The sequence below is a fragment of the Scylla paramamosain genome, chromosome 1 (genome assembly GCF_035594125.1).
Source record: "Scylla paramamosain isolate STU-SP2022 chromosome 1, ASM3559412v1, whole genome shotgun sequence".
Taxonomy (NCBI): Eukaryota; Metazoa; Arthropoda; class Malacostraca; order Decapoda; family Portunidae; genus Scylla; species Scylla paramamosain.
This window is the reverse complement of record NC_087151.1, coordinates 2355897-2383255: the sequence shown is the minus strand read 5'-3', so window position 1 is coordinate 2383255 and position 27359 is coordinate 2355897. Positions and strand designations below refer to the sequence as shown.

Below are 27359 nucleotides of genomic sequence, written 5' to 3'. Positions count from 1 at the left end.
TGAGGGTGTATGAAAGACTAACACTGCATAAACACCTGCTGCATCTGAACAGTCTTCGTGCAGAGTATAGCACCAACAGCTCAATATATTAACTAATCAGAGAAAATCTTTAACCATCGCGTATAATGAAGGTAAATAGAAGTGTTTTTACCTAGGTCAAAGCTGGCAGGAAGTGTCCATCGCCAGTAGTGTGGTGGAAAAAAATAAATAAAAATAAAAGGGACAGCAAAACAATTTTAATGAAGAGACGGAGCCAAGAAGTCTAATCTCCCTCCCTGCCTCTGCCTGTCTGTCTCCCTTTTTCTGCATCTCCCTTTACGCCCCCTTTGGTTTTTGCCTCGTCCCCATCAGTCCAAAGTCCCTCTCAGTGATTAATTACTTGACTCCCTCGCTCTTGCACTCTTTTATTTTGTTTTAATTGTTTATGTACGTCAATCTGTCACAATCATATCCTTCGTTTCGTAACACATACACACAAACACACACAAACTCTCTCTCTCTCTCTCTCTCTCTCTCTCTCTCTCTCTCTCTCTGTAATAAACACAAATAAGAAAAATGCCTGCCTTTCTGTATGCGTCTCATTTTCTCCCTTTACTTTTCTTCACAAATTTTTCCTCGCGAGCCTGTTCGTCAGTGGCCGCCTGTCCGTGGGTGACGCTCGTGACGGCCAGGTGTTCATTACGGGCGTCAGTCACAGGTCGCTGTCATATAACTTACGGCGAGGCGGCTGCTCTTCCCCTCCGCCTCTCTCCCCGTTGACTCCTCCTTCGCTCCCTCAACCAAGTCGTTAAGTAGCTAAAAATGGAAGACAACTCATCCACGGGTGTCGCCAAGGTGTTTGCACATAGGTGTTGCAAGACAGCATATACGTACAAAGGGTAATAGGTGTAGGGCGCCAGGGACCGGGGTTATCCTACAAGCTTTTAGTGCCTTCTTAAACGTGGTGATCTGCGGCAGTATCACGCCAGATGAGAGGGCAAGAGTTGGTGTAATTCACATTCTCTCTCTCGTGCATGTTGGTGCTTTTTATGTGTAATAAGCAGTAGTTTCTCGCATTTTTGTCCATAAATCTCCTTTCGGGTGTGTGGAGTATATGTTGTGGTGCCAGTGATTGGTGCTGGGGGCCATAATGAAGTCTTTGTCACCGTACCCAGCAGGAACGTGCTTCGGATTGGCCACAAATAACGACTCTTATCGACATCGGAGTCAGTTTCTACCTGACAAAAGTTACATTATTCTCGCCGGGCTGCATGAACCTGACACTATCCTCGCCCCTCCCGCACCCGGACCCCGCGAGGCTCCTACAATACGGAAGGTGCTGAGGTGCTGAGGTGAGGCGAGACAGGCAAGAAAGGTTTATCGTGATCGGTAGTAGTTATTTAAGCACCGAATTCATTACATGTTCGTTCCTTGATCAGTTTATCGTTTCCGGTCAGCACGTCTGCGTCACCTGACCATCAGATGTCTTGTGTTGCTTGGTGCCTGTGCCGCGCCTGGCCATGCCTCGCGCCACACCCTTCAGGCTAATGGCGGGTGTAAAGTAGAGGCTTGCAAGATACTAACACGCGTCGTCTTAGGCTGCCTGGCGTGTCACCATTCAAATTATGTATTCCTGTTTATCATTAGACGTGTCTGGCTATCTGTATGTGTCCCTCGTTACCGGCATGTGTCCCTTGGCGCCACCACTCTACCTGATTAATGTATTATCACCCAAACAGTGACGGGGATGGTGGCGGCGGCGACCACGCGGCCTGAGTACTGCCGCTTGGCGTAAAGACAATGTTGCTGGGGAAAGTTTGGTACGTACGGGAGGTGACTCATGCGAATTAACCCTCCCTACTACCTCATACCTCCCTCCTATCTCCTCTCTTCCCCCTCAAGACCTATCTATCAGCGATACCCCCTTGTGCTCCCTTTCTGATCCCCTTCCCCTTCCCCTCCACTCTCCCTCGCGTCCCCATAAACAATGATAAGTCCTCCGCAGACCTGCCCGAGAGGGAAAATCGACCGGCAGACTCGTTCCCCGCGGCGCCCTTGAGGTGAGATCCGCTAATGCCGACCCGCATGCACCCGCCTCCTCCTCCTCCTCCTCTTCCTCAGCCCACTACCGCCTGTTTTGCAAAGCGTCTCTCAAGAATACTCAGCTATAACAGTGATCAAAGGTTCCCACTGTCTTGCCTGCCACTGTTATTTCGATCGCGATGCATGATTAGCGGTTAGGAGTACACTGAGGGACATTGTATATTGCCACTTACATCGATATTGCATTAAAATGTAAAACGTACAGCCAGTAAATTACTTTCCACTCACACACAACATAGCCCTTACCTACTACATCTCTTTCTCTCTCTCTCTCTCTCTCTCTCTCTCTCTCTCTCTCTCTCTCTCTCTCTCTCTCTCTCTCTCTCTCTCTCCCTCATTTCTAACACTGCATTTTCCTATTCACGGTTTTTCTTTGTACCTGTTTCGTCGCCCCATCACGCCGCCCCAGCCCCCCGCCACTCGTCCCTCCTCCCCCTCGCCCCCCGCGGCTCGCACATTCCCACTTTTCCAGTACACTTAACACACACATTCGTCCCTCCCGACTACCACTTCGGGTCCACACACACACCACACACACACACACACACACACACACACACACACACACATGCCTACAGCGTCTCTTGCTTTCCTTCACTTATACAAAATTATATATATTTTTGAACATCATCTCTTTATATACGCCAATGACTATCTTCCGTCACATCTGTTTGTTCTTTTGATAATTCTATATATTACTGTATACGCTAAAACAACACAGGAGAGAGAGAGAGAGAGAGAGAGAGAGAGAGAGAGAGAGAGAGAGAGAGAGAGAGAGAGAGAGAGAGAGAGAGAGAGAGAGAATAAAGAGGGGAAATCTGACGCCCCTGAACTACCACCAGTAGCACCGGAGTCATAAACTTAACCTGCATCTGTTCCCTTATTCATCCCTCCCCTTCCCTTCATCCCGAGGCTTCTGCTCCCTCTCGCGGACAATCCCTCCGTCGACCATCTCTCTCTCTCTCTCTCTCTCTCTCTCTCTCTCTCTCTCTCTCTCTCTCTTGCTCGCTCGCTCGTTCCCCGTCTCCATTTTCCCCTCGACCCCCATGACGTGAGTGATGTCTGCGGTCGCTGCCTTCAGTAAATCCCTCAATGGGCCAAAATTACCCCACTACTGCGGTCACAAGGCAAATATTTCCTTGGACACAGTAACCCTCGCCGCCGGTCTTGGCAGTGAATGCGGAGGGAGACCAGGAGGACGCCGAGGACCAAGACGCGGTCGAGGAGGAGGAGGAGGAGGAGGAGAAGGACGCGATGACTATGAAGAAGAGAATTATGAGGAGTAAGAGACGATAAGGATAGAAGGGACTACGAAGACGAGCAGGACGAGCAGATAGAAGGTGGTGGAAGAGTTGAAGGTGGTGGGCAGAGGAGCAGGAAGAAAAGAGGGGAAGAGAGTAGTGGTGAAAAATGGAAAGAGAGGTGTGGGGAATGGAGACTGGTGAGAGAGAGGGAGAGAAGCGAGAACGAAAGGAAGGGGAAGAGCTAGGGAGGGATGGAGAGAGAGAGAGAGAGAGAGAGAGAGAGAGAGAGAGAGAGAGAGAGAGAGAGAGAGAGAGAGAGAGAGAGAGAGAGAGAGAGAGAGGGAGGGAGGGAGGGATGAAGTGAAAGGGAAGGGAGGAATGAAATAAGAGCACGAGGGAACAGACGTAGTAGATGAAAATAAATAACACTAAAATTCACTGCAACACGAACATTATCACAGAAGAACCGCCTGAAGAACAACGCGATACTGACATAAAAAGACGAAATATTCCTCACCTTTCTCGGTAACGTTAATTCCAAGACCTGCCACTCACAATAACAAAAGTTGATTCTTCGTACCGCTTAACACCACAGCAACAGCAGCAGTGACAACAACAACACCTCAAACAAGAACACCGGGAGGAGGAACAATGAAAAGCCACGGTAGGAGTGATAGCAATGCATGAAGAAGGTTATATAGGGACGTGCTCACCCACCTGCCTATATGACTGGCCTGGTGAGTCAAGTCAGAGGCAGATGCAGCAGTGTAGTGAGGGAGTGAGCAGCAAGGACAGGCCGCATTGAGACGCTGTTCACCGTTCTCAATCCTGTATTCAGAAACGGTTTGCTCTCTCACCATGATTATTTTCAAAGGTTTAAGAAATGATTAGCCGGGTTCTCAAGGATGTTTCTCCTGTTAATCTTTTCACTGCGTTACGAAACAATTAACACCACTAGAAGTAATGCAGGAAATATTTACAAGTATCTACACACATACAAAAAAAAAGGGCATTAACAATAGATTTTGCAATTTCTACTCAGTTTAAAGATGTCTCTGAGTGATTAGTGATTAAGGAAAGATGCACCAAATAAGGGTTAACAATGTAGAGATCTTGTTAACCTGTCACTAGAACCGTAAAAAATATCCTTAAAAATACGTGTAACTTTAAGTACAGCCTTTTGAAAGTAGTGGTGTTGCCAGAGGTGTTTCAGTATATGATCCTCAGTATCACGTCAGGCCGCAGGGAGCAGGCACAACACACAGCCTTGGCGTCGCACTTGCACCATCATGCACATTTCTTACATGCTCGCCATCACAAGCCTTCCTCCCACCCACCCACCAGTCCCACCAACGCCACCACCGCCTCCGCCGCCGCCACCACCATTGCAGTCGCCGCCACAATCATCACCGTCGCGGGTTGATGAACCTACAGCCCGCGGCGATGTGCTGACACACCTGCCTAGAAAGACGGTATCAGGTACCTGTGTGATTGGAAGTCGGTCCTGAATAATTTGACTTGGATTGGCCAGGTTTCAGTCGCCTTGATGGTTAGAAGTCACTCTTAAGTCTGATAATTTCACGTAATGACTTAATTGGGTTACTTGGGCTATGCTCGCGCCAATTTTCGGCAACAGGTCGGTTTCTCACACACAAGACGGCTGCTCCTCCTGGTAGGCGGCGCTCACATCTCCCCTCCCTCCCTCCTTCCCTCCCTCCCTCCCTGCCTGCCTCTATTCCTCCTTCTCTGCACTACTACCTTTTCACATGTCCCTGCAACAGTCCTTTCATAAGTCCTTCATCAAAAGTCCATCCAGCTGTGTCATATAAACACCATCACCATCCACTCGGCATTAACGCACCGTGCTTTCCACCATTGTACTTATCGACTGATTCCCTGACAGCCCTCCTCTGTAATTACCATCCATCCAATCAGATCGGACGGCGCTGGCATTCGGAGCCCTGAGGCATGAGAACTGGGACCATCATTAAGGAGAATAAAACTGTGTGAAGTGTAATAATCAGAGAGTAGTTAGTCTTGACCCGCGGCCACCGTCGTCGGCGAAGGGTATCGAAAGGAGAGGGAAGAGAAGGAGAAAGAGAAAGAAGAGAAGGAGGAGGAGGAGGAGGTGGTGGGGGAGGAAGAGGAGGCGGGGGCGATAGTGGTGGATGTTGTTGTGGTGGTGGTAGTAGTGGTGGTGAAAGAAGAAGAGGAGGAACGTGGAGGATGAGGAAGAAGGAGTAGGAGGAGGAGGAGGAGGAGGAGGAGGAGGAGGAGGAGGAGTGGGGGGATGAGCAGATGGAGAAAGAGTGCTAGCAATGTCTTGAGCTTATAATAAACTATCGCGGTCACCAGAGGATACGATCAGGTACGGGCTCGTAAATAGGGAGAGATTATTAGCATTGAGCCAGAGGAAGATTCGATTTTTGTGGTTGGGTGCTTGCTTGACGGGGCAAGCTGGTAGTGGCGGGGTCCAAGGGGGAAAAAAGCTATCAAGTGCAGCACTCCAGCCAAATTAGCTTCATAGGAAGAAGGGAAACACACTAACTCGGTATGAGAGGCAGACACACGTGCAATGCTCCCCGCCGCACGTACGATGTAGAGCAGATGTATGTACGTGTGTGTGTGTGTGTGTGTGTGTGTGTGTGTGTGTGTGTGTGTGTGCAGGTATGCGTACGTAGTGAAAGTGCTCGTTTACTTTACTCATCTAAGAACGGAAAGCGACACAAGCAAGACCTAACATCAGCAGACTTGTTGGCGCTCTAGAGGCTGTTTGTGATAAGCTACACCATCTGATCTCCAGTATATAGTGTAGTGAGTCTTCGTTCTCTCCACCACTGTTACATAAATCACCTTCATAAATAGCAACACCATCACTTCTACCACCACCACCACCACCACCACCACCATGCTAGCCTCTTAGGACTGTATTATAAAACACTTCTGCGTTGCACCTACGTGACTTTCAAAAGCCTCTAGATGAAGCTATATGGATTTTTAATAGTTTTTATAGTTCTAGTGACAGATTGACAAGATTTCTACATCATTAACAGGAAACCCGGCTAATCACCTCAGTGGCAATGAAAATAGTCGTGATGAGAGGGAAAAACGTTTTAGAGTACTGGCCTTACTGTCTCGGGCCTCTCACTCTGGTAGCCGCCACCACCACGAACCTCACACTCGAGAACTGAAGGCTTGAAGGTATTAGTGCTCAATGCCACTCTTCCCCTCCCCGCCTCGTCCCTGCCCGTCATTGTGATTAAGGGCGGCCTGTGCGGGGAATTCCGTGTGTTTCGTGACCGACATTTCATTCACCACCACAGCCTTCATCATCATCAGCATTATCTCAACCATCGCCGCCAAAGCAACAGTCCTAATGTACCATCACCTCGCCGTCATCACTATCACGCATCACCATCGCCTCTCCTCTATCAACACCATCATATACTCTCAACCAGAACCATCACCATTGCCCGCGGCTGACCACAGAATCCCTTTATGTAATGTTAGGTATCTAATAAGTAAAAAAAAAAAAAAGACACAAACTATGAATACTCGTACAACACAAAACAAAAGATACGAATCGAGTAGCTGATCAGAACACGAGCATCTCAGCCATCGTTTCCTTACATCTCCTGACTCCGCCCCCTCCCTCCCCCACCTGCCTGACTGACGACGCAAAGATAAGTTCGCTGCCAAGAGGAAGGTCGCGCTGAACAACCCTCGCCGAGCACCTCCCGCCGCTAAGGACATTTTGCGTCAACGTGGCGGTCGTCATCCGGTTGTGACGGCATCGGGAAGAGGGGTCAGGGAGGCAGGCAGCAGGAGGGAAGGGGTGAAAGGTAGGAGGGACAGGGCCACGAGGGGAGAAGAGGAGGCAGAAAGGGAAGAGGGGGGGGTGCCATCAGTTGTTCTCGAGCACCTGGGCGAGAGGGAGAGTGAAGAGGAGAAAGGGAGGAATAGAGTGACGGAGGGAAGAAGGGAGGAAGGGAGGCCTGGTTCCTTTCCCTCTGTCAACCACGAGATCAGTCTTCCCTTCAGCCATCGCCTTGCCAATTTACTACCTGAAGGTCCCGTTAGCGAGATCATTACGACGGCGTCTTCTGCATCACCTTCTCCATCACCATCACCAACCTTTCCCCCTCCATGCCTCTCTGCCAGCTCTCCGCCACCAAGCACTGTCACCACCCCTCCTTTGGGGCACCCGGGGAAAAAAAAGGATGGTAAAAAAATAATGTCACTCACGTTCTTTCTTAAACACATTCCCTCCCCCATAAGTTTCACCAAACACGCGCTGCTTAAGGCGTTAGCGTCGCAACACGGCCCCGCCAACGTCGCCGCCACGACCCTCACAGTGCCACTCGTCGATGTCTTTCAGTGCCAGGTTCCCGTTTTTCCTCTCACATTGGCATCAATATGTCAGTTGTCACTCACAGTCGTCGGAACATTCGCTCAGCCCTTATTACCTCAGCCTCCGTCCCGACCCTCGCCCGCCTGGCTTCACTCGTTGAAGAATGCGCAGCTTCAAACGCGCCGCACGAACGCGTCTGACGACCAGGCGTGGGCAGCTGGGGCTCTACATTGTTCTCGTTGTAAGAATTTCGTTATCTTGCGTCCAAGTCAAACAAGTTGGTGTCTTCCGTGCACCGAGTTCGTGGGCGGGAGTGCCGTCGGACGAGAGGCCGTGACGTGGACAAATGAGCCCCAGACGCGGCCTGTACACGGGGGATGTCACAAGGAGAATTTCACATGGTTGCTATTGTTTCCCGCCGCCGCTGATCACTCCTGCGCCTCGGAAGCCTCGGAGGGGAGCAGGACACCAAGGATACATTAAAAGGTAGAAGAGAAGGGAAAGATAAGCGTGTATCTTGGTTCATTTCTCGCGTTCCCCAGAGAGCGGCGGCGGCGCTGCGTAAGGCGAGGGTGGGACCGAGGGCCTTGCGTTGGGGGTCATGTTCCTCCCTCCACAAGCCTCGCTTCAGCAAAAGGTTCAGGAATATAAATGCTGAAACTATTAAAAAAAGATAACATCCATAAAACACCTCGGTACCAATAAAAAAAATATGTATGAAATCATCATTAGTTATTCATTCAATTAAATATGCCTTTCTATATTCATTTATTGACATTTATAAATGATCAGTCATGGAGGGAATTTTATTTTCCTCATCATTTTCTATTTTGAAAGATTATTTTAAGGTTAGAAGGTGAAACGTATGTCGCGCTGTTTTTTGCCATCGAGAGCACTAATATTACCTCTCATTGCACTGACTAAATTAACGTGGAGACAATAAGTACATATTTTCCCTGCTTTGTAAGATTATGTACCAAACGACACACGCGGCAAAAATGACCAGACCGAGCTAGTCAGACCCTCGGGACCCATTCGTCACCATCGGCGTCACATTATTATTAAGGTTTGTTCATTACAAGTTATCTTTGGATCTGAACGACCTTTCTTAGTGTATCATTACCAACTTTCAGCGGCCTGCCCCCCCAAGTCACCGTCACCCCTCGCGCAGGAGACGAGCGAAATCCCTAAATTAACTGAATGTCACAAACTCTGGTACACTTTTTGCTTATTTACAGCTACGTGGTCAACCGTCCGTCGACCGTCTGAGCTACTCACTCCCCAGGCACCACGGGGAACCGGCTGCGGACTTCAGACTTTCCAAACACAGCAATCACACACTTGAACACCAGATTGACGACGGTAAGTGCACGCTGTACCCTCTCTCTGTCGCCAGATTCATTAACATCCCTCAAAATACTCGAACTAGAAACTGTATTTTATCTTCACAGAGTGTCGTGGAGTTCGGGCGCCTCCCCTTCTGGCTGGCGGGCGAGCGGGGCGTCACAAGCAAGATGGAGTGACAGACCAGAGGAACAGACGAAAGTGACAGGCCGCTGATTTACTGTCTCTAATATTAAGCATAATTCGTCAGTCTTGAAGGGAGGGTGTTTGTAGGGGAGAGACAGAGACAGAGAAAGCCGAGGGGCGAGGAAAAGGAATGGGAGAAAAAGGAGGATAAAATTAGAACTAAATGAAAGGAGAATGCTACTATATTCTTGAGAAAATTCATTTTGAGCTGCTACACCAGTACAAAGCGACTAAAGAATGAAGCACAGTAACTCTTCCAGTACTGAGCTTGGCAGGGAGACAAAGAAATCGATAAATATTTGTGTTTTTGACATATTTATGGCGAGGGGTTAGGGGGAGCTGGGATTGTGATTCATGGAAATTATACTAAAGATTGACGTGGAAAGATTATTAACTGTTCCAGTGATGTGTGCTGATTAGCAGAGGCCGGGCGCGGCTTGGGGAAGGGAAGGGGAAGTCGAGGGGAAATGGGAGCAGGCGGGAGGATGGGCGGGGTGGGGAGCGGCCGGGAGGAAAGAGTGGAGGGCGACGCGTTGATGAATGGCTAAGCGAGAGAAAGCGTCGCCTCCAACGATAAACTAGGCATGATTTATTGACACTTGGGGGTTCTAAATGAAAGCAGGTTGTTGCTCTTGTTATTACAGTAGCTGCGGTTACTAAAACTGTCTTTGTTCTCTGTATTATTATTGCAATTGAAGGTGACAGTGATAGCAGCTGTGGTGGCGAGGCTGGCGGAGACTTGCCCACAGTGGCGATAAGCAACCACCACCGGAGGCACGTATCATTGAAGCCTCGGGGAGCGAAGGGTCAGGGCGGCAGCAGCGGCGGCGGCTGATGGATGGCTGGCCGCGTCGATACGTCTCAAGGAGGAGGACGAGGAGGAGGAGGAGGAGGAGGAGGTGCAAAGAGGGTAGGGGAGAGAAGAGAGAAAGAGAAAGAGAGAGGCGGAGGGAGAAGTCACTCGCTCGGACCGCCTTGGCTGGATTTGTGCTCATGGCCGGCGAGTTTGCCCCGAAGTTAATTAGCACTAAATCTTCCTTACTTCCTTTCGACGATGAGGGATGGCTGGATGAAAATGTCGCTTCAATTGCCGGGGCATTTCTGAGGCAGCAGGTACGGGGAGTGGGAGGCAGAAGGAGGGCAAGGGGAAGAGGTGGCGGGGAGCATGGGGAGTGTGCAGGACGATGCATATAGAGGCCAAGGGGGAGGGTACGTGGAGGAGGAGGAGGAGGAGGAGAGGGTGCATTTCAGGGTGGAGAGGGAGGCGAGGGAATGCGGGAGCGAGGCGAGGTGGAAGCGGGAAGGGGCAGGTGGGGGATGAGTGTCGCCAGGTGAGCTAGGGTTCCGGAAGCCATAAAATATGACAACTGAAATATCTATTCGCTACGGCAAGTTGGTATGTGTGTGTGTGTGTGTGTGTGTGTGTGTGTGTGTGTGTGTGTGTGTGTGTGTGTGTGTGTGTGTGTGTGTGTGTGTTGGTGTGCTGACTAAGAAGTACTACACCTACAAAAACACTACAACGATTTATCAACTTGTCCGCCAACGTTCATGCCTCTCTCTCTCTCTCTCTCTCTCTCTCTCTCTCTCTCTCTCTCTCTCTCTCTCTCTCTCTCTCTCTCTCTCTCTCTCTCTCTCTCTCTCTCTCTCTCTCTGAAAAAAAGAAAAAAGAAAACGTAGCAAACCAGCCACTCAAGAGGTGAAGCTAAAACCATATCATTTATTGTATATTTTTTGTTCTTAACCCCACGATTTATACGTTTCTCGGTAGCCGCCACCCATACACTAGCTGCCAGCACACACACACACATGCACACATACACACACCAGCCAGCACCACCTCCTCCTCTTCTCTCTCCTCTTCCTCCTCCTCCTCTCCTCCCCGCGATCACATTACACTCCTTCTCTCGCCACCACTCTCCCTCAGAAAACTTTATATCTGTTGCAGTATTACAGGGTGTAAATATGAAACCGAGGTTATAATTTGGACTCACCGTGGGGGAGGCATCGGTGCTCACAATTATCTTCCCGATCACCCTCTGATAATGACCGACAATCTGTAAAAGAACAAAAAAGTAACAGCACCCAGAAAAAAAAAGTGCAAGGGGAAAAAAAAAAAAGAAAGGAACGAAAGGGTTATGACTAAGGGAGGAGGATTAGAAGGCTAGGAATGTTAAAGCAAAAGTTCCAATGCTTACGTAACTCAGGTATCTATGTCTATCTGTACCTGCCCATCTACCTGCCTGTGGTAAATACACGGTGACTGGCTGCTAACTACAAGGCCTCCCACTAGATGGAGAGTGAGGTATGAGGCTCGTCTAGGGTGCCTTGGAATAGAAGGGGAGCCGATAGAGATGAAAGGGAAAGTTGGGGGAAGTTTTAGTCCTGCAGTGAAATCATAGAGTTTGTAAATAATAATAGGTTCTTTAGAGAGATGTAGGTTAAGAAGGGATCTGATAGAGGTCTTTAAGTGGTATAAGGAATACAACAATGGTGACATAGACAAAATCTTAAGGGTAAATGATTAGAATAGAACAAGAAACAAAGGGTTCAGGCTAAATAAGGCTAGATTTGTAAAGAAGGTGGAAGAAAGTGGTTCCCAAATGAATTGGTAGATGTGTGGAATAGACTCAGTAATTAAGCTACGAGTGCCAAGTCAAAAGGGAGCTTTAAAAGAATATTAAACAAAATTATGGACTGGGATGATAGGTGGAAATAGGTAGGCATGTTTTATACAGGAATTGTCACGTGTAGGCTTGATGGCTTCTTACAGCTTCCCTTACTTTATGTTCTCTCTCTCTCTCTCTCTCTCTCTCTCTCTCTCTCTCTCTCTCTCTCTCTCTCTCTCTCTCTCTCTCTCTCTCTCTCTCTCTCTCTGTGTGTGTGTGCGTGTGTGTGTGTGTGTCGTGCCTCTTCATACATTACTTCCGCCACCTAACCCTCCTTTCACTTCACTTTTTGTCCTCACCTTCCAGTCATTTGGTCGCTTCTTCCTTCGTTTCCTCTCTCGCGATCTCCGTTATTACCAGGTTTATTGATCCTGTTTCGCCCGTGTTTCCTTGACCAAATTCTATCACCGTCTATTATAGGGTTACTTCCGCCCAAACTTCGATTTACTCTCGTTGTATATTGCCGATTTGTCTAATGTTTTGTTCGCGATCAATTTATCGATTTGGATTGCATTACTTTTTCAAGAGGTGGCGTTGGTTTATGTTCGGAACGCCATTTGTCATTTTTTTTTTTTTCTGGGTGTGTTTGTCTTTCATACGTTCGGATTAATAAATGGAAAAAAAAGTCGTCATGGTAATTGCTTCCGTGTGCAATGTGTGTGTGTGTGTGTGTGTGTGTGTGTGTGTGTGTGTGTGTGTGTGTGTGTGTGTGTGTGTGTGTGTGTGTGTGTGTGTGTGTGTGTGTGTGTGTGTGTGTGTGGGTGTGTGTGTGTGTGTGTGTGTGTGTGGCTTTGTTTTACAAGTGAAGGAGAGTGGCAGACGGCGCTGAAACTGTTGGAAATGCCCGCTGTATTGGTGCTCCTCTCAAAAAAAAAAAAAGAAAGAGAGAGAGAGAGAGAGAGAGAGCAAGATTTACAGAACGGAAGTCAGCTTAATTCCAGAGATATTCCGATACTTACCATCTGAGAGAGTTCGAGTCACAGGAAGAGGGAAAAAAAAAACATTAGAAGATAGAGAGCATACCAGAGTTTATGTGTGTGTGTGTGTGTGTGTGTGTGTGTGTGTGTGTGTGTGTGTGTGTGTGTGTGTGTGTGTGTGTGTGTGTGTGTGTGTGTGTGTGTGTGTGTGTGTGTGTGTGTGTGTGTGTGTGGCTTTGTTTTACAAGTGAAGGAGAGTGGCAGACGGCGCTGAAACTGTTGGAAATGCCCGCTGTATTGGTGCTCCTCTCAAAAAAAAAAAAAAAAGAAAGAGAGAGAGAGAGAGAGCAAGATTTACAGAACGGAAGTCAGCTTAATTCCAGAGATATTCCGATACTTACCATCTGAGAGAGTTCGAGTCACAGGAAGAGGGAAAAAAAAAACATTAGAAAATAGAGAGCATACCAGAGTTTACGTGTGTGTGTGTGTGTGTGTGTGTGTGTGTGTGTGTGTGTGTGTGTGTGTGTGTGTGCGCGCTAAAATAAACACTCTTCATCTACCAAACACACACCTGTATTTAAAACTAACACAGGTGATAAATAGCCTTACCTTGACCAATAAATTTTTGCTAATGGCAACCCAAAGGCCGCGATTCAAATGGAAGGAAAACTCAGGTGACTTCACCACATAGAGATCCCTCGGGTTTATGATATCAGCTATTATTTGTTACGTCTTTGTATTCATTTGCTCTTTTATGTGTTATTAACCGTTAAATAATTGTTGTTGTTGTTGTTGTTGTTGTTGTTGTTGTTATCGTTGGTGGTGGTGGTGGTGATAGTGTTGTCTTTCATCATCATTGCCGTTATCGTTATCATCACCCTTCTCTTTTTCTTTCTTCTTTTTTTTCCCTTTTTTCCTCATCATTATCATCATCATCACCATCACCATTATTATCATAATCTTAGTCTTTTGTCCTCCTTCCTCTTTTCCTCCTCCTCCTCCTCCTTCTCTTCTTCTTCTTCTTCTTCTTTTTCTTCTTCTTCTTCTTAATACACTCCACCTTCTTCTCTTTTTCCTCCTCCTTCTCCTCCTCCTCCTGATCCTCATCGTTTCCTCCTCCTCGCTCTCCTCTTCCTCCTTCTCCCACTCTTCCTCCTTCAAGCCTGCGGCGTTGACATTGATGACCGTGACTCACCACCTTGACCTTTCCCTGTCCACCTGAATTAATTAAGCCACGCAGCATCCCCTATGCACGCCTCCGAAGATGTTCTCTATGTATGTCTGACACAGCCTCCCATCCGCGTCTCGGCTCGATTCCCAACTATTTTCTCAGCAATTCTCAATGATTTACTGTCTAAGAGTGTGTGTGTGTGTGTGTGTGTGTGTGTGTGTGTGTGTGTGTGTGTGTGTGTGTGTGTGAGTGAACGGGTGTCTGAGGTTGTCGCTTATGTAACGTAATTAGTAGTTGTCTCTGTGAGTGTGTGGGGTGACGGGGAGATTGTGTGTGTGTGTGTGTGTGTATGTGTGTGTGTGTGTGTGTTCGGATGTTCCTTATTGGCCATTCAAGCTGTCCGTGGTTTATGTATCATCCTTTCCAGAAACAAGTGGCTTCATTTGTAGTTTCTTTCGGTATTTTCAAGACGGGCTGTCCACATTCCACGTGCAGGAGCAAAACTGGTTAAATGTGCATGTGTTTTCAGTATCTTGCTTGGTCTACGTGTTTAAGAGAGATGTCTGAATTTATCTGAAAATTTTCGTATTAAAATATTAAACATATGACGTTCTTGTGTTGAAAATGTCTTACTTGAAGCTCATAAATCTTCTCGGTTTTCAATTTATTATGAGTCAATGATTTTCTAACCATTTCAGTGCTGAATAATTTTTCTTATGAGTTCCTTTAACTTTTAAGACGATTATTGCTTTCTATTACAGTCTCATAGATAATTCAGTAAGCTAGTATGGACAACATTTATTTCTTACTTTTCATCTGTGTGTGTGTTCTTGTGAATTTATTTTTTACAACACAATGTTAACGAAAGACAACCATCTGGATAAAAAGGTTAATACAAGGAAAGCATTTGAACTCATACAATTAAAACATTAATATAAGTCAAATATGTGTACGTATATACTTTTAGATAAGATACTCGAATTGTTGCTTTAATCATATTCATCCAGTTGTTTTTCTGTGATATCATGCACGATTAGGGACGTGCGAGTTAAGACACGTACACTTAATCTATGTGTTTATTGTTTCTCCAGAGGAAAGCTAAATAAAAGTGAGCCAATACAACGCCTTCCTTTTAGTCATGCAGTGCTGCCTTGTTGGTTCGTCTTGCCTCGTGTTGCTGTCATGCACTTTTCATTCTTCTGTCAGTCATGTCATGCACCTTGTCTCTCCCTGTCACACTCGTCTACCCCATGTCTCTACACACACACACACACACACACACACACACACACACACACACACACACACACACACACACACATACACACACTTCTACCACTTCCATTCACACACCCTCATCACTAACACTCAAACTGGTCCGTCAGCGCCACTCGCCCTCAGAGCAGCGGTGGTAGCAGTGGTAGCGGTGGTGGTGGTGGTGGCCTGCGCTGCCCATCCTCTCCTCCTCATCACCACCACTAACGAGGTTCCACAGCATCTCGCAATGAGTTTTTATCATCATCCTTTACTGCGTTATTTTTTTTTTCTCTCGCTCTCTCTTCTAATTCCTACTTTCTCTTCTCCTCACGCCCCTCCCTCAACTCCCTCAAGGCGCCCTATCCTCCCCGCCCTCCACCTCCGGCAGCTGCAATGATACTTTCACAGTGAGAGTGAGATATTGGACGTCTCAAAGGTGTGATTAATGATAATAGAGTCATAAAAGTTAGAAGGAGTCATAGTCGGAGGGAGGGAGAATGAGAGCGAGTGCCGGAGGAGAAAGAGGGGGTGTGTGAGGAGAGATGAAGGTGAGGGAGACAGAGATGGGGAGAGAGGAGAGGAGAGGAGGAAGAGGAGGAAGAGGAGGAGGGAGTGTGGAAGAGGCGTGCCGGGCCATCCAAGATAATGGGGCTTCATTATGTGATTCACAGACAACACTACTGTCCGTGTGCCTTTCTTAATGGCCGCCTCACTTCTACCTACATAACGTGCGTGTGCGCAAACATAGACACACACACACACACACACACAAACACACACACACACACACCGTCCCCCTTACAACAAGAACTGGAAGCATCGTAAAGTAAGGATTGAGTGCATTACGTCTCCCTCGTAACTCTCGCTCACTAGACGAGGAGGATTATTTATAGCAAAACGCCGGAGTTGCAGATATTGAAGGTCACATATCACGCCGACGAGGAGATACATAAATATGGCAACACACATACATATATTTGATAACTTTACACATCTGAGTGAAGGAGGTGAAATACGCGTATTGAGCGACGGACTGTTTACAAGGGGCTGGCTGGCTGGATGGGAGGAGGAGGAGGGCCGCCCGATGACGCCTTCTGAACCAGCCTCCAAAATATGTAGTGCTAAATGTGCCCAGTGTGTCAGGCCCTCTTTAGACATAGGGAGTGGGGGTGTTGTTTGTTTACTTCGCAAGATGTGTTTTCTTTAATCTGTCAGAGAGAGAGAGAGAGAGAGAGAGAGAGAGAGAGAGAGAGAGAGAGAGAGAGAGAGAGAGAGAGAGAGAGAGAGAGAGAGAGAGAGAGAGAGAGAGAGTGTGTGTGTGTGTGTGTGTGTGTGTGTGTGTGTGTGTGTGTGTGTGTGTGTGTGTGTGTGTGTGTGTGTGTGTGTGTGTGTGTGTGTGTGTGTGTGTGTGTGTGTGTGTGTATGTGTGTGTGCACGCAGGGTTAACTGTTTGCTAACACGTGTACCTGCATGTGTGACTGCGTGTGTGTACGTGCGTGTCTGCCTCAGTGCCGCCCCGCCCCGCCGCTCACCCCAGTGTTCGAGGACCGAGTCGACCAAATCTGCGGGCAGTCGCCTTCACGTTTCATTTACATTTCCTATGATTTATTGCCCCGCGTGCGTGGCGAGGCGGAGCTCGTTTTTAGTTGCTATACTCCGCCTGGCGACACGACAGTTGTCTGTGAAGGCAGCGTGGCGGGAGACAAGGAAAGCTCTCCGTCACCTCTTGGCAGTGAGGGGCGGCAAGATAAGAGAGCAGACTGCCACGCCGGCCCTTTGGATACTCCGAGCCACAAAGGGGAGCCGCAACCACCATCAGTCATTTCAGTTTTTTCCTCCTTCCTCAGCGATCGTAGGGAGAGAAAGAAAAACAGGTGGGGAGGCGGTGAGCTACGTGACAGTTCGCCAGTGTGTGTTTGTCTTTGGTTAACATGTGGGGGGCGTGTCATGCAGGCTCGCTGAAGGAGGAAAGGACTGCAGGAAGGATGGGAGTGAGCCAGGAAGGGTAACGGGGGTGAGAAGGGAGGGAAGGTATAAAAGCAGAAATGAAAAAGAAAATTAGGAGAGTAGGAGGAAATAAATAGGTGGAGGGACGGAAGAATGTTAATTTTCACTTTAACACTTTATGACAGAATCTTTTATTGCAGGGTTCTCGTGACTTCTTGACATCTTAAGTAACGCATGACGCACGCACGCACGCACGCACACTCACACACACACACACACACACACACACACACACACACACACACACACACACACACACACACACACACACACACACACACACCCGCGCGAGCAGCTCCAACATGCCGTGCCGCCAAACGCAACGGAGAAGAAAAAAACTGATTTCTTACATGCTAAAGATCGGTCGAGGCTCTTATCTCTCGGCTCACTTTCAGATGATATACATTTCCTGTGTCGGAGATTAAGGAGAGTCTCGTCACGACATCACGACGACACGAGGAGAGGGAGGGACGACTGAGCAAATGAGAGAGAGAGAGAGAGAGAGAGAGGAGAGAGAGAGAGAGAGAGAGAGAGAGAGAGAGAGAGAGAGAGAGAGAGAGAGAGAGAGAGAGAGAGAGAGAGAGAGAGAGAGAGAGAGAGAGACTGAGACTCACTAAAGTAAATAAAAGTCGGGCCATCGCAGCAGTCGCGTGATGGCTTATGTCCTGCTTTTTTTGCTCCGCTACACTGAATACATTAAATACGTGTCTTACGCAGCAGTATTTAGTAGCATTAGCAGGTGAGAGCGTGCGCACTTTAAATAATGCTCTTCAGAGGTTAGTAATAAGTTTGCTTCCCATCACTCTCAGCTCTGTCTGCGAGTCAATCAAGGAAACATTACATATTTGCATTACTTGTGCTGAAAAAGACATAAAAATGATTGTGATAATGATAACAATAGTAGTAGTAGTAGTAGTAGTAGTAGTAGTAGTAATAATAATAATAATAATAATAATAATAATAATAATAATAATAATAATATCACTATCATCATCAACGTCATCATCATCATCATCATCATAGACAAAACAAAGATGATGATGGATAAGAGGTGAAGATGATCGGCGTGAAGCGTGGACGGGCACAGAGCGAGCCCAGTGACGGCAAAAGTTACGGAAATGAGCAGCGGAACATTTGTCGAGTGTGAAGCGCGCCGCGAGTGATGGCAGCAGGGTGTTCTCGCCAAGACGGGAGACTGACGGGTTAATTATCCAAATATTTGAACTCTTGTCTGGCTGATGTGCTTGAGAGAGAGAGAGAGAGAGAGAGAGAGAGAGAGAGAGAGAGAGAGAGAGAGAGAGAGAGAGAGAGAGAGAGAGAGAGAGAGAGAGAGAGAGAGAGAGAGAGAGAGAGAGAGAGAGAGAGAGAGAGAGAGAGAGAGAGAGAGAGAGAGAGAGAGACGGCCAGCTTCCAGCAACTATAGTGATCGGCGAAAGATTTGTGGCCTGGAAAAGGTCAGGAAGTGTGACATTTACAAGTAGATGACCGTGTTTACAAAAGACAGACAAGAATACTTTGATACACTTTAGACTGCTGAACGCTCTGCTGACCATAAGCATTACTGAGTCAAGAAATATGCACCCGTCTTTGTTCTAGTTTTCCTTCCTTGTTCAGATTCACCCTCACCTTTTTACTGAACTATTTACAGATTACTTGACTCGACTCCCGCTCCCCTCCGGCGTGTAATGCTTCGTCCGCATGTCACGGTGCAGCGTTTACCAGGCCGTCCATTGCTCGATGAAGCGCATTCCTCACTGCTCCACTGCTTTCACTGAAGAATCGGAGCATGCACGCACACACAGACAGACAGACAGAAACACACACACACACACACACACACACACACACACACACACACACACACACACACACACACGGACTCTACTTTGCCACAAGGATAATGAAAGCACTGGATAAACAGCACGTCTTATTTGGTGGCACACATACAAACTTCCTCTCTAGTGGGATTAGGTACACACCGACACACACACACACACACACACACACACACACACACACACACACACACACACACACACACACACACATGTAATATCAGGTCTCAAAAAACATACTCCATTAAACAACAAATTAGTCGTTTTTTCACCCACGGAGCTGCCCGGATAAGGCGCGTGTCACCTGTGTTACGCTAATTTCACCGATGATACAGCACGAGCCTCATCCATTATCTCGAAAAATCCAGACCGAGAAAAAAGTTGATAGATCAAGTCAGCTGGTGCCACACGTAACCCTCAGAGGACGGTATGCCTGGCGGGGAAGTTCTGGTGCGCTAAGCTCGGAGCGCGCGGGGTCTCGTGGAGCGGCGAGTTGGTCTGTACTGTCCCTCCCCTGCTGGCCGCCCGTCACCAGTCGTCATGACCCGTTATTAAGCTACAATGCCGTAATGAAAACTTGTGATGTACAGTTCTCCGGCGCGCAATCACCTCTCCCTTGCTTCATTAGCGACGCGGGGAGGGGGAAATGAGGAAAAGATAACACGGGGAAGGATACCCGGTACATCACGCCACGACTGCAATTCACGGAAGACAAAAATAGCCATTAATCGATCAGACCTAAAAGCCCAAATTAACTTGCCATTTATTCCGAGCGGTAACAACAAGGTAGTTAATTGACTCGTTTAATTATATGCTGCATTTGACCCCAAAGACCAGGTCAAGAAGAGTGATGGCCGTGATTGACAAGCACCATAATTATCAGGCACGGCTGCGAGGGGCCCATTACGGCACCCGGCTTGAGGGGAGGCGAGGGGCGGCGGGGAAGGAAGGTAGGGAGAAAAATGGCAGGAAAGAGAGAGAAAAGTAAAGAAACACGAGAAATATGCATAGAGGAAGCGGTAACAGGGGGATATAACGACGGAGAGAGAGAGAGAGAGAGAGAGAGAGAGAGAGAGAGAGAGAGAGAGAGAGAGAGAGAGAGAGAGAGAGAGAGAGAGAGAGAGAGAGAGAGAGAGAGGTCATTAGCCCCCTAAATGTGGAAACACCTGGTTGAAGAGACACGTCAGTGATCTAAGCTCAGTTTGTTAAAGCGACGCAGCGCTGGTACGTACTCCCTTCCGCCTCGCCTCTCGCCCTCCCGTGCCCGCCTCTCCCGCCGGGATGATGTATATCATGGCGTGTAAATAGATGGACTTGACTCAGTGCCTTGTTTTTACTGACCACCAAATAATCCCTTTTGTTCACTGTATTTATATAAGCAGATTTTAGGTCAAGCACGTAACATATGACGCATTCTCATGTCCCTGTTATATTAGAGAAATTCTCCGTCAAGCTGTTGTAAGTCTTTTTATCTTAAACTCTTGCCGGCTGTGTAATGAAATATCCTAATACTTCATTAATACAAATCGCAGCAAGACACGTCACGGGCAGTCTGACATGCATGACACTCGGACATAAAACTCGGTAACGTATGAAAGGATAAACTACTTGGAAATATAAGGAGCTGGCGCTGGGGACACGAGGCATTACTCACGATAACTTAAAATTCACCCCACGAATAACAACTCCCACCAAAGCAAGGCCAGCGGCACCTCTTGTTCCCCTCACTCCCTCCCAGCCCTCCATTCCTCCCTCGGGCACCAACACTAACGTCTTCTTCCTTCCCTCCCGCCGCCCTCCGCCATGCAGCGCCCTTCGCCTCCCCTTCCTGGCCGCTCCTCCTCCGCACCTCATCATTTTCTCAGTATAGCATTATGCAGGTGTTGCCATACTCGTATTGCTTCGTTGTATTCATGTCACAGTAGCAACGCAAGGCTGAGTTATCTACACCCCAGGGAGGAGCAGCGTACGTGGCGGTGGTTAGTTAGCACTTTTGTCATTTCTCTCTCTCTCTCTCTCTCTCTCTCTCTCTCTCTCTCTCTCTCTCTCTCTCTCTCTCTCTCTCTCTCTCTCTCTCTCTCTCTCTCTCTCACCTGCCACTCCATCACAAGAAACGAGAAATTCCTGCATGTAAAATGTGAAAAAAATTCTGTAAACACAAAACTGAACCAAGGCAGTATATCGCAGGGCAGTGAACGTGATTTGTTACACCGGTTGTTGGTATTTCATAGTAAAGTGGACTTGACTGCTTGGCGGCGGTGCGTGCAAGCGGTTCGCAGCACACGTGAATACTGCATCACACAAAACGCCTCCGTCATTTCCGAGTCTCCGCGAGGAATCTGACAGTTGACGTAAGTAAAAAGATGAGCGGCAACCCCTCGATTTTGGTGGCGATATTATACACTTGGCGCGCTGGCCTCGTCCTCCCCCCTCACCACCCTGTCCCGCTGTCTCGCTCTCTAACGCACGGATAAAATCAAACCCCAAGCTAATGAAAGAGTGGCGGTGTGGATGCATATAATTCACGAGGTGACAAACTGTCGGCACATAAAACACGGCAGACAGTGCGGATCGTCGCCGCAGGCAGACACCCGCGTCGCCCGTCAGAGGGACGCCGCTCACCGTCACGACGCGTCACACGGTTCATGTACCTCGACGCTCGTACGTTACTTTTTCCAGTAAGTCATTCATATTACAAGACTTCAAACGTCTCAAGGTTATTTACTGTGCCGCAAGGCGTATATTTCAACACATTTATGATTTAAAAGAGGAGCACCTCCGGAGGGAGGATTCACGGCCAGGGAGGAAATGGCGGGGTTCGTGAAATTTTGTGATATCAATTCTGAGTCAGCAAAGTTTGGGGGAGAGATTCGAGTGATTCCTTTAGTAGCTCTGGATGAACACCGTCAGTTCATCAACACTACTGCGCCTTCAAGTAACCCCAGTCCCCCATCTCTCGTCGAGAAATACAGCGGCGGCGGCGACACAGTCCTCGCCCCATCATCCTGAGTCATTCCCCGACATGAGACTCGGGAATCTTCCACTGTGAGCTTCGCAGTATTCGCCTTGAGTGTTGCGACAATGTCTCAACGCTAAAATTTCCATGAGCACAACTCTTATTATTACAAAGAAGAGATTTAGAAACTTTATATAATGCCTAACGATCACTGATGAAAATATCCATAAATGTAACGCATATTTTTCTAAGAATAAGTAAAAAGAGCTCTTCTTAAGTATAAAAACACCCACACAGAGCTTCCCCTTCCAGGAAATAGCTGCGCGGGTCCTCGTAACGTGGTGAGGGCAGAGTCCCCACCGCAGGACCGAGCACCCTCACCTGTGCGGCCAGGTATATGAGGCGGCGCTAACAGGGTGGGAATAGACTTAAATCCCAGCAGGGGCGGGGGCTGGGGGCTCGTGGCGGGAGGGGGAGGCAGGGGGCGGATGGTCAGGGGATGAAGGGGATGAGAGTGGCGGGGTAGCGGGGTGGGGAGGGAGGGGGTGCGGCAGCAGCAGCAGCAGCGTCGGGTACGTGATGACCCGTCACTCCCCCGTCACCAGCACGCCTCTGCCTTCCTGGGAATCTGCACTTTTACTAGAAGAGAGGATGGACAGGAATGTGTCTGTATTCGAGTAATTTTTCAGCTAATGTGATGCTGAAGCGCCGCTGTGCTCGATTTTTCCCTTGTAGACGTGATGGTGACTGATGTGAGACGAATTAATTGGCTCGAATAACTTTGGAGGCGAGAATAAAGTGGATTTGTTTACAGGGCGGAGAAAAATATTAGAACGTTGATATGTTTTGGCGGCAATGTTACGCTCGTAATAACGTGTTGAGGCAGACAGACGGTTATACGATAAAGAACAATGCACGTGTGGAAAATTACTATAAAATCGTATATTTACCGAGGCGTCCAGCAGGTAATGAGTGGATATTATCTGTTAACAGCACCGCGCGGAGTGAGTCTGACCGCCTGGTGTGCGGGGCGCGAGTGGCGATACAGTGAACACTTAAAAGATCTATATATCTTATATTAATGGAAAATAATATTGAGGTCTGAAGTTCACATGCTAAGACATGGCGCAACCTTAGATAAGACGGACATTACTAAACAATATTGGGAAGTCTGTGTTTCTGAATAATTTAACAAATCCTCCATGTTTTATCCTTTCTAAGAATAAATGTCGTTATATACTTTGAAAACTTGTGCACTGTAACAAATAACCTTCCACTGTGCCGTCTTTTCTACTAATAGTTAACTGCACCGTAGGGTAACCAGACAGTGTAGGAAGGACGTAAGAATCCAATAGTGTTCATTATCCTTTGCTATTATCCATTCTAATAATCCCTCGCTAAAACTAAAAGCCTAAATGAGTACCCAATTTAGAAAGACACGTGAAGAAAACAACGAATTAGGGAGTTCACTAGGAAGGCTGAGCGGATTAACAACAGGCTCGCTTATTAGACACCAAGAAAACTGTTAACAAATTACAGGTTGTCGGTTGATGCATATCTGCGGCTATTTTCGAATGTTATCAAGAAGACTCGCTCTCCGTGGTGATGGTGAGGTGTTAGCCGTGAGTGGTACATGTGTCCGCCGGTGTGTGGGTTGGCTAGGCGAAGAAGGGAAGGTGGTCAAGAGTTGTTTTTTTTTTTTGATGTGTGTGTGTGTGTGTGTGTAAAGCAGGACGCAGGAAAAGGAGAATGAGGAGAAAATGCAAATGAATAATACAGATGAATAATACAAATGAAAGCAAACAGCAGTAGACATTTTGGTTACTGACAGGGTGTTCCATATTTAAGAAAATGGAAGTTTGAATAAGGATAGGTTGGCAAGACAGGAGGAGGAGGAGAAGGAGGAGGAGGAGGAGGAGGAGGAGGAGGAGGAGGAGGAGGAGGAGGAGGAGGAGGAGGAGGAGGAGGAGGTTATGGTGGTAGTGGTGATGGTGGTGGTGGTGGTGGTGGACAGAAATAAAGACAAGCATAAAAGCAAGGATGATAATGAAGAGAAAGGTAGCAAATGATGATGATGGTAATGATGGTGATGGTGATAATGATGATGATGATGATAACAGCAACAACAACAACAGTAATAACAATAATAATAACATTAATAATAATAATAATAATAATAATAATAATAATAATAATAATAATAATAATGATAATAATAATAATTACAACAACAAACAAAACACATTTCATTAATAAAAAAAAAAAATTGATATATTATAACATCAAAAAAAGTAAATATAAAACTATTGAGAAACACCAACACTACCACCACCACCACCACCACCACCACTACTAACAACAACAACAACAACAACAGCAACAACGAAAAGTTTCCAACCATGACAATGACCATGAGGAAACAATTTGTGTGGAGAAACATTCAGCAAATTAAGCAAGAATCCCTGAGAAAAAAAAGAAAAAAAGAAAAAAACCTGAACACCAAGGCGCTCCGGGTTAACGGGCTGATTCCCAAACAGGAACAGCCATTCTTTCTGTTCCCAGGGAAAGCAATTCAACAGGAACTTATAATTTATTAAGCTCATTAGATAATCACTACAGAAATGATGCCGCTAAATTATTAAAGATACCGGTTGCAGGACTCTCTCTCTCTCTCTCTCTCATCTCTCTCTCTCTCATCTCTCTCTCTCTCTCTCTTCTCCTCTCTCTCTCTCTCTCTCTCTCTCTCTCTCTCTCTCTTCTCTCTTCTCTTCTCTCTCTCTCTCTCTCTCTCTCTATCTATCGTCATCTTTGTGTGTGTGTGTGTGTGTGTGTGTGTGTGTGTGGGTAAATGACTATAGAGAGAGAGAGAGAGAGAGAGAAGAGAGTGAGAGAGAGAGAGAGAGAGAGAGAGAGAGAGTAGAGAGAGAGAGAGAGAGAGAGAGAGAGAGAGAAGAGAGAGAGAGAGAGAGAGAGAGAGAGAGAGAGAGAGAGAGAGAGAGAGAGAGAGAGAGAGAGAGATGGATGAGAGGAAAGCGGACAAACAGCAGCAACAGCAGCAGCAGCAGCAGCAGCAGTCGTCACCAGACCGCTCATCAACCAGAGGCAACACACACTCACATCAGCGTGTAACACAAAAAAATAAAATACATATAATGAAGAAAAAGATACAAGTTGGAGCACACCATCGCGGACACTATGATGACGCGCAGCCGATGGTTAGAGCGTTGTGGGGCGCAATCAAACAAGAGTTAATAGGAGGCGGGCCAAGCGTGGTGGCGGGGCGGAGGTGTGTCGCGGCGCGGCCCCCCTCTCTCATCAGGCGGGCGGCGGCGGGGTGTCCATGCCCACGCCACCAGTAGCGGCTGCGCCCAACCTCACAATTAGCCTGTCCTCTCCCTGATGAAGATGATGAATGCGCGTTGGTGGCGAGGGGTGATGAGAGACTAGGGATGTTGGGAGGGTTAAAGTCATCACAAAAACGGCATAAACACAAACCTAATTTATAGCAGAGTGTACAAGTTAATGATAGTGGAGGCAGCGGCGTCCGGGCCTCCGCCACGTCAGCTGCTGCTCGTCAAGGTGGGCGGGAGGGCGGGAGAAGGGACGGGGGAGTGAGTGGGAGGAGGGAGGACCTGGTATAAGAGGTGGAGGAGGAGGAGGGGGAGGAGGTGATGGTAGGGATAGTGGTGGTAGCAGCAGGGGGTGGTGGTGATGGTGGTGACGCACTGCTGCATGATGGATGTGGTCATATGGAAGCACGGGAAGAAAGGTGAGCATGAAGACCTTGAGGAAGCCTCACTGGTTAGTAAAGAGAAAATACAAAATAATATTCCAAATGTTAATTATCGATGAGTTCCGGATCACGAGAGTCTTCCACAATGCAGGGCGGCTGGTGGCTGGTCACGGAGGAGCTCCTGGGAAGCTTGTCAAGGAGAACACTGAACATCAAAGTGTATATCGTGCCAACGCTAAAGATGGAAAGCAATTATAGATACTAAGTGTACGTGTATGAAACATTGTGTTAGGCAGCGCAGTCTGCAGCGTGTGCGTGTTTCATGCCCAGATTAACGGGACTAGAAGAGTGATCCTTCCGGGCTGAAGGGCTGGGCATTTGGCGTGAGTTGCAAACTGCATACTTTATCTCAAGAAAATGTTGCCTAATTATGGGCCTTCAACACTCGCCTTAATCATGTCATTATTTATAGCTGTGTCTGACTCTCGTGAGGGCCAAGGTCAGTCTGGGCAGCCTCCTCACGAGTCACTGAGATATGGACGACGCGGGAGTAAACAGCCGCCCCTTGGACTCCCTCCCCACTTCACGGTTCCCAGATGGGGCTGCTGGTGATACTCTGGCCAGCAGGATCGCGTCTTGCCGCGCTGCTTTATATGTGCCCCAGTGACAAACGTGGTCATGTTCCGCCCTGGTTTGTGACTAAAAATTAATAGGTGAACTTTGAAGTCAGTTACCGTAAGGTTCATACCAAGTTTTCTCAGTCGTGACATTTGACAATAAATGTGAGAAGAAATTGATCAATTAATGAAGGCAGGAACCCTGACAATCCTCGGTCGGTTTCATCAAGATTACATTTGGTCCATACGATATTAATTTTCTACTTTATGTCAGAGCAAGGTTATACAAATGTCAGGGTTGGCGTGTCGGTCCGCGTCGGCAAGGAGCAGGGCCGTCACGCGCAGACACACGTAAAGAAATACACATTACGAGTGGTGCGCCGCGCTGCCCCTCCACCACCCTACTGGCGACCCGACGCATCCCTCGCCCATCTAGGATCATCCCGTACTGGTCCGCTACCTTTCACTCTTCCTCTGTGAAACGCTGACCGATGACTGCCATTTAATCACATTCGGAAATGAACGTGTCTCCTTTTGGGGTGCTGGTGTGGGAACACCCATCTGCCTCCCTGAGCCAAGGGCGCCTCCTCCCTGAACACTCTCACGCCTGAGGCAGCGCACGTTGGTTCAGCCTTTATTGGTTGTCCCCGTCACCCTTTAAGTGTCTCTGTTCTTCGTTTTTCTCCTTCGTGATCAGTGTCTTGTTTCATCTCGTGAACAATGAAGGCGCCGCCAAGATATAGGACACGTGGCGTCACAGGTTGACACTGATCTCATTGTTCATTCTTGTTGCCGATCAGAAACTGATAAAAAGATATGAATGTTCCCTTGAAAGGTGACATGACTTCACAAACGTGTGGGCGCGTAACCACCTGCCAAGTCACCTTGGCGGCTCAGCCTCACGTACTGACATCACCTCGCTGTGATGTGCGACTTTTTTGCCGACTGGAAAATCAATTTACTATTTTTTTTATTTATTTTGCAAGAGTGACA

General features: G+C 47.7%; 1 protein-coding gene across 3 annotated transcripts in view; it reads right to left on the bottom strand.

Annotated features, from left to right (window-relative positions):
* LOC135111741 (uncharacterized) overlaps positions 1-27359 on the bottom strand; it is a 383652-nt gene that overhangs the window by 44210 nt on the left and 312083 nt on the right. For all 3 annotated transcript variants that reach the window (XM_064025622.1, XM_064025465.1, XM_064025799.1), the window contains one exon: positions 11199-11261. The gene's annotated coding sequence lies outside the window, so the exon portion shown is untranslated. The remainder of the gene's footprint in view (positions 1-11198; positions 11262-27359) is intronic.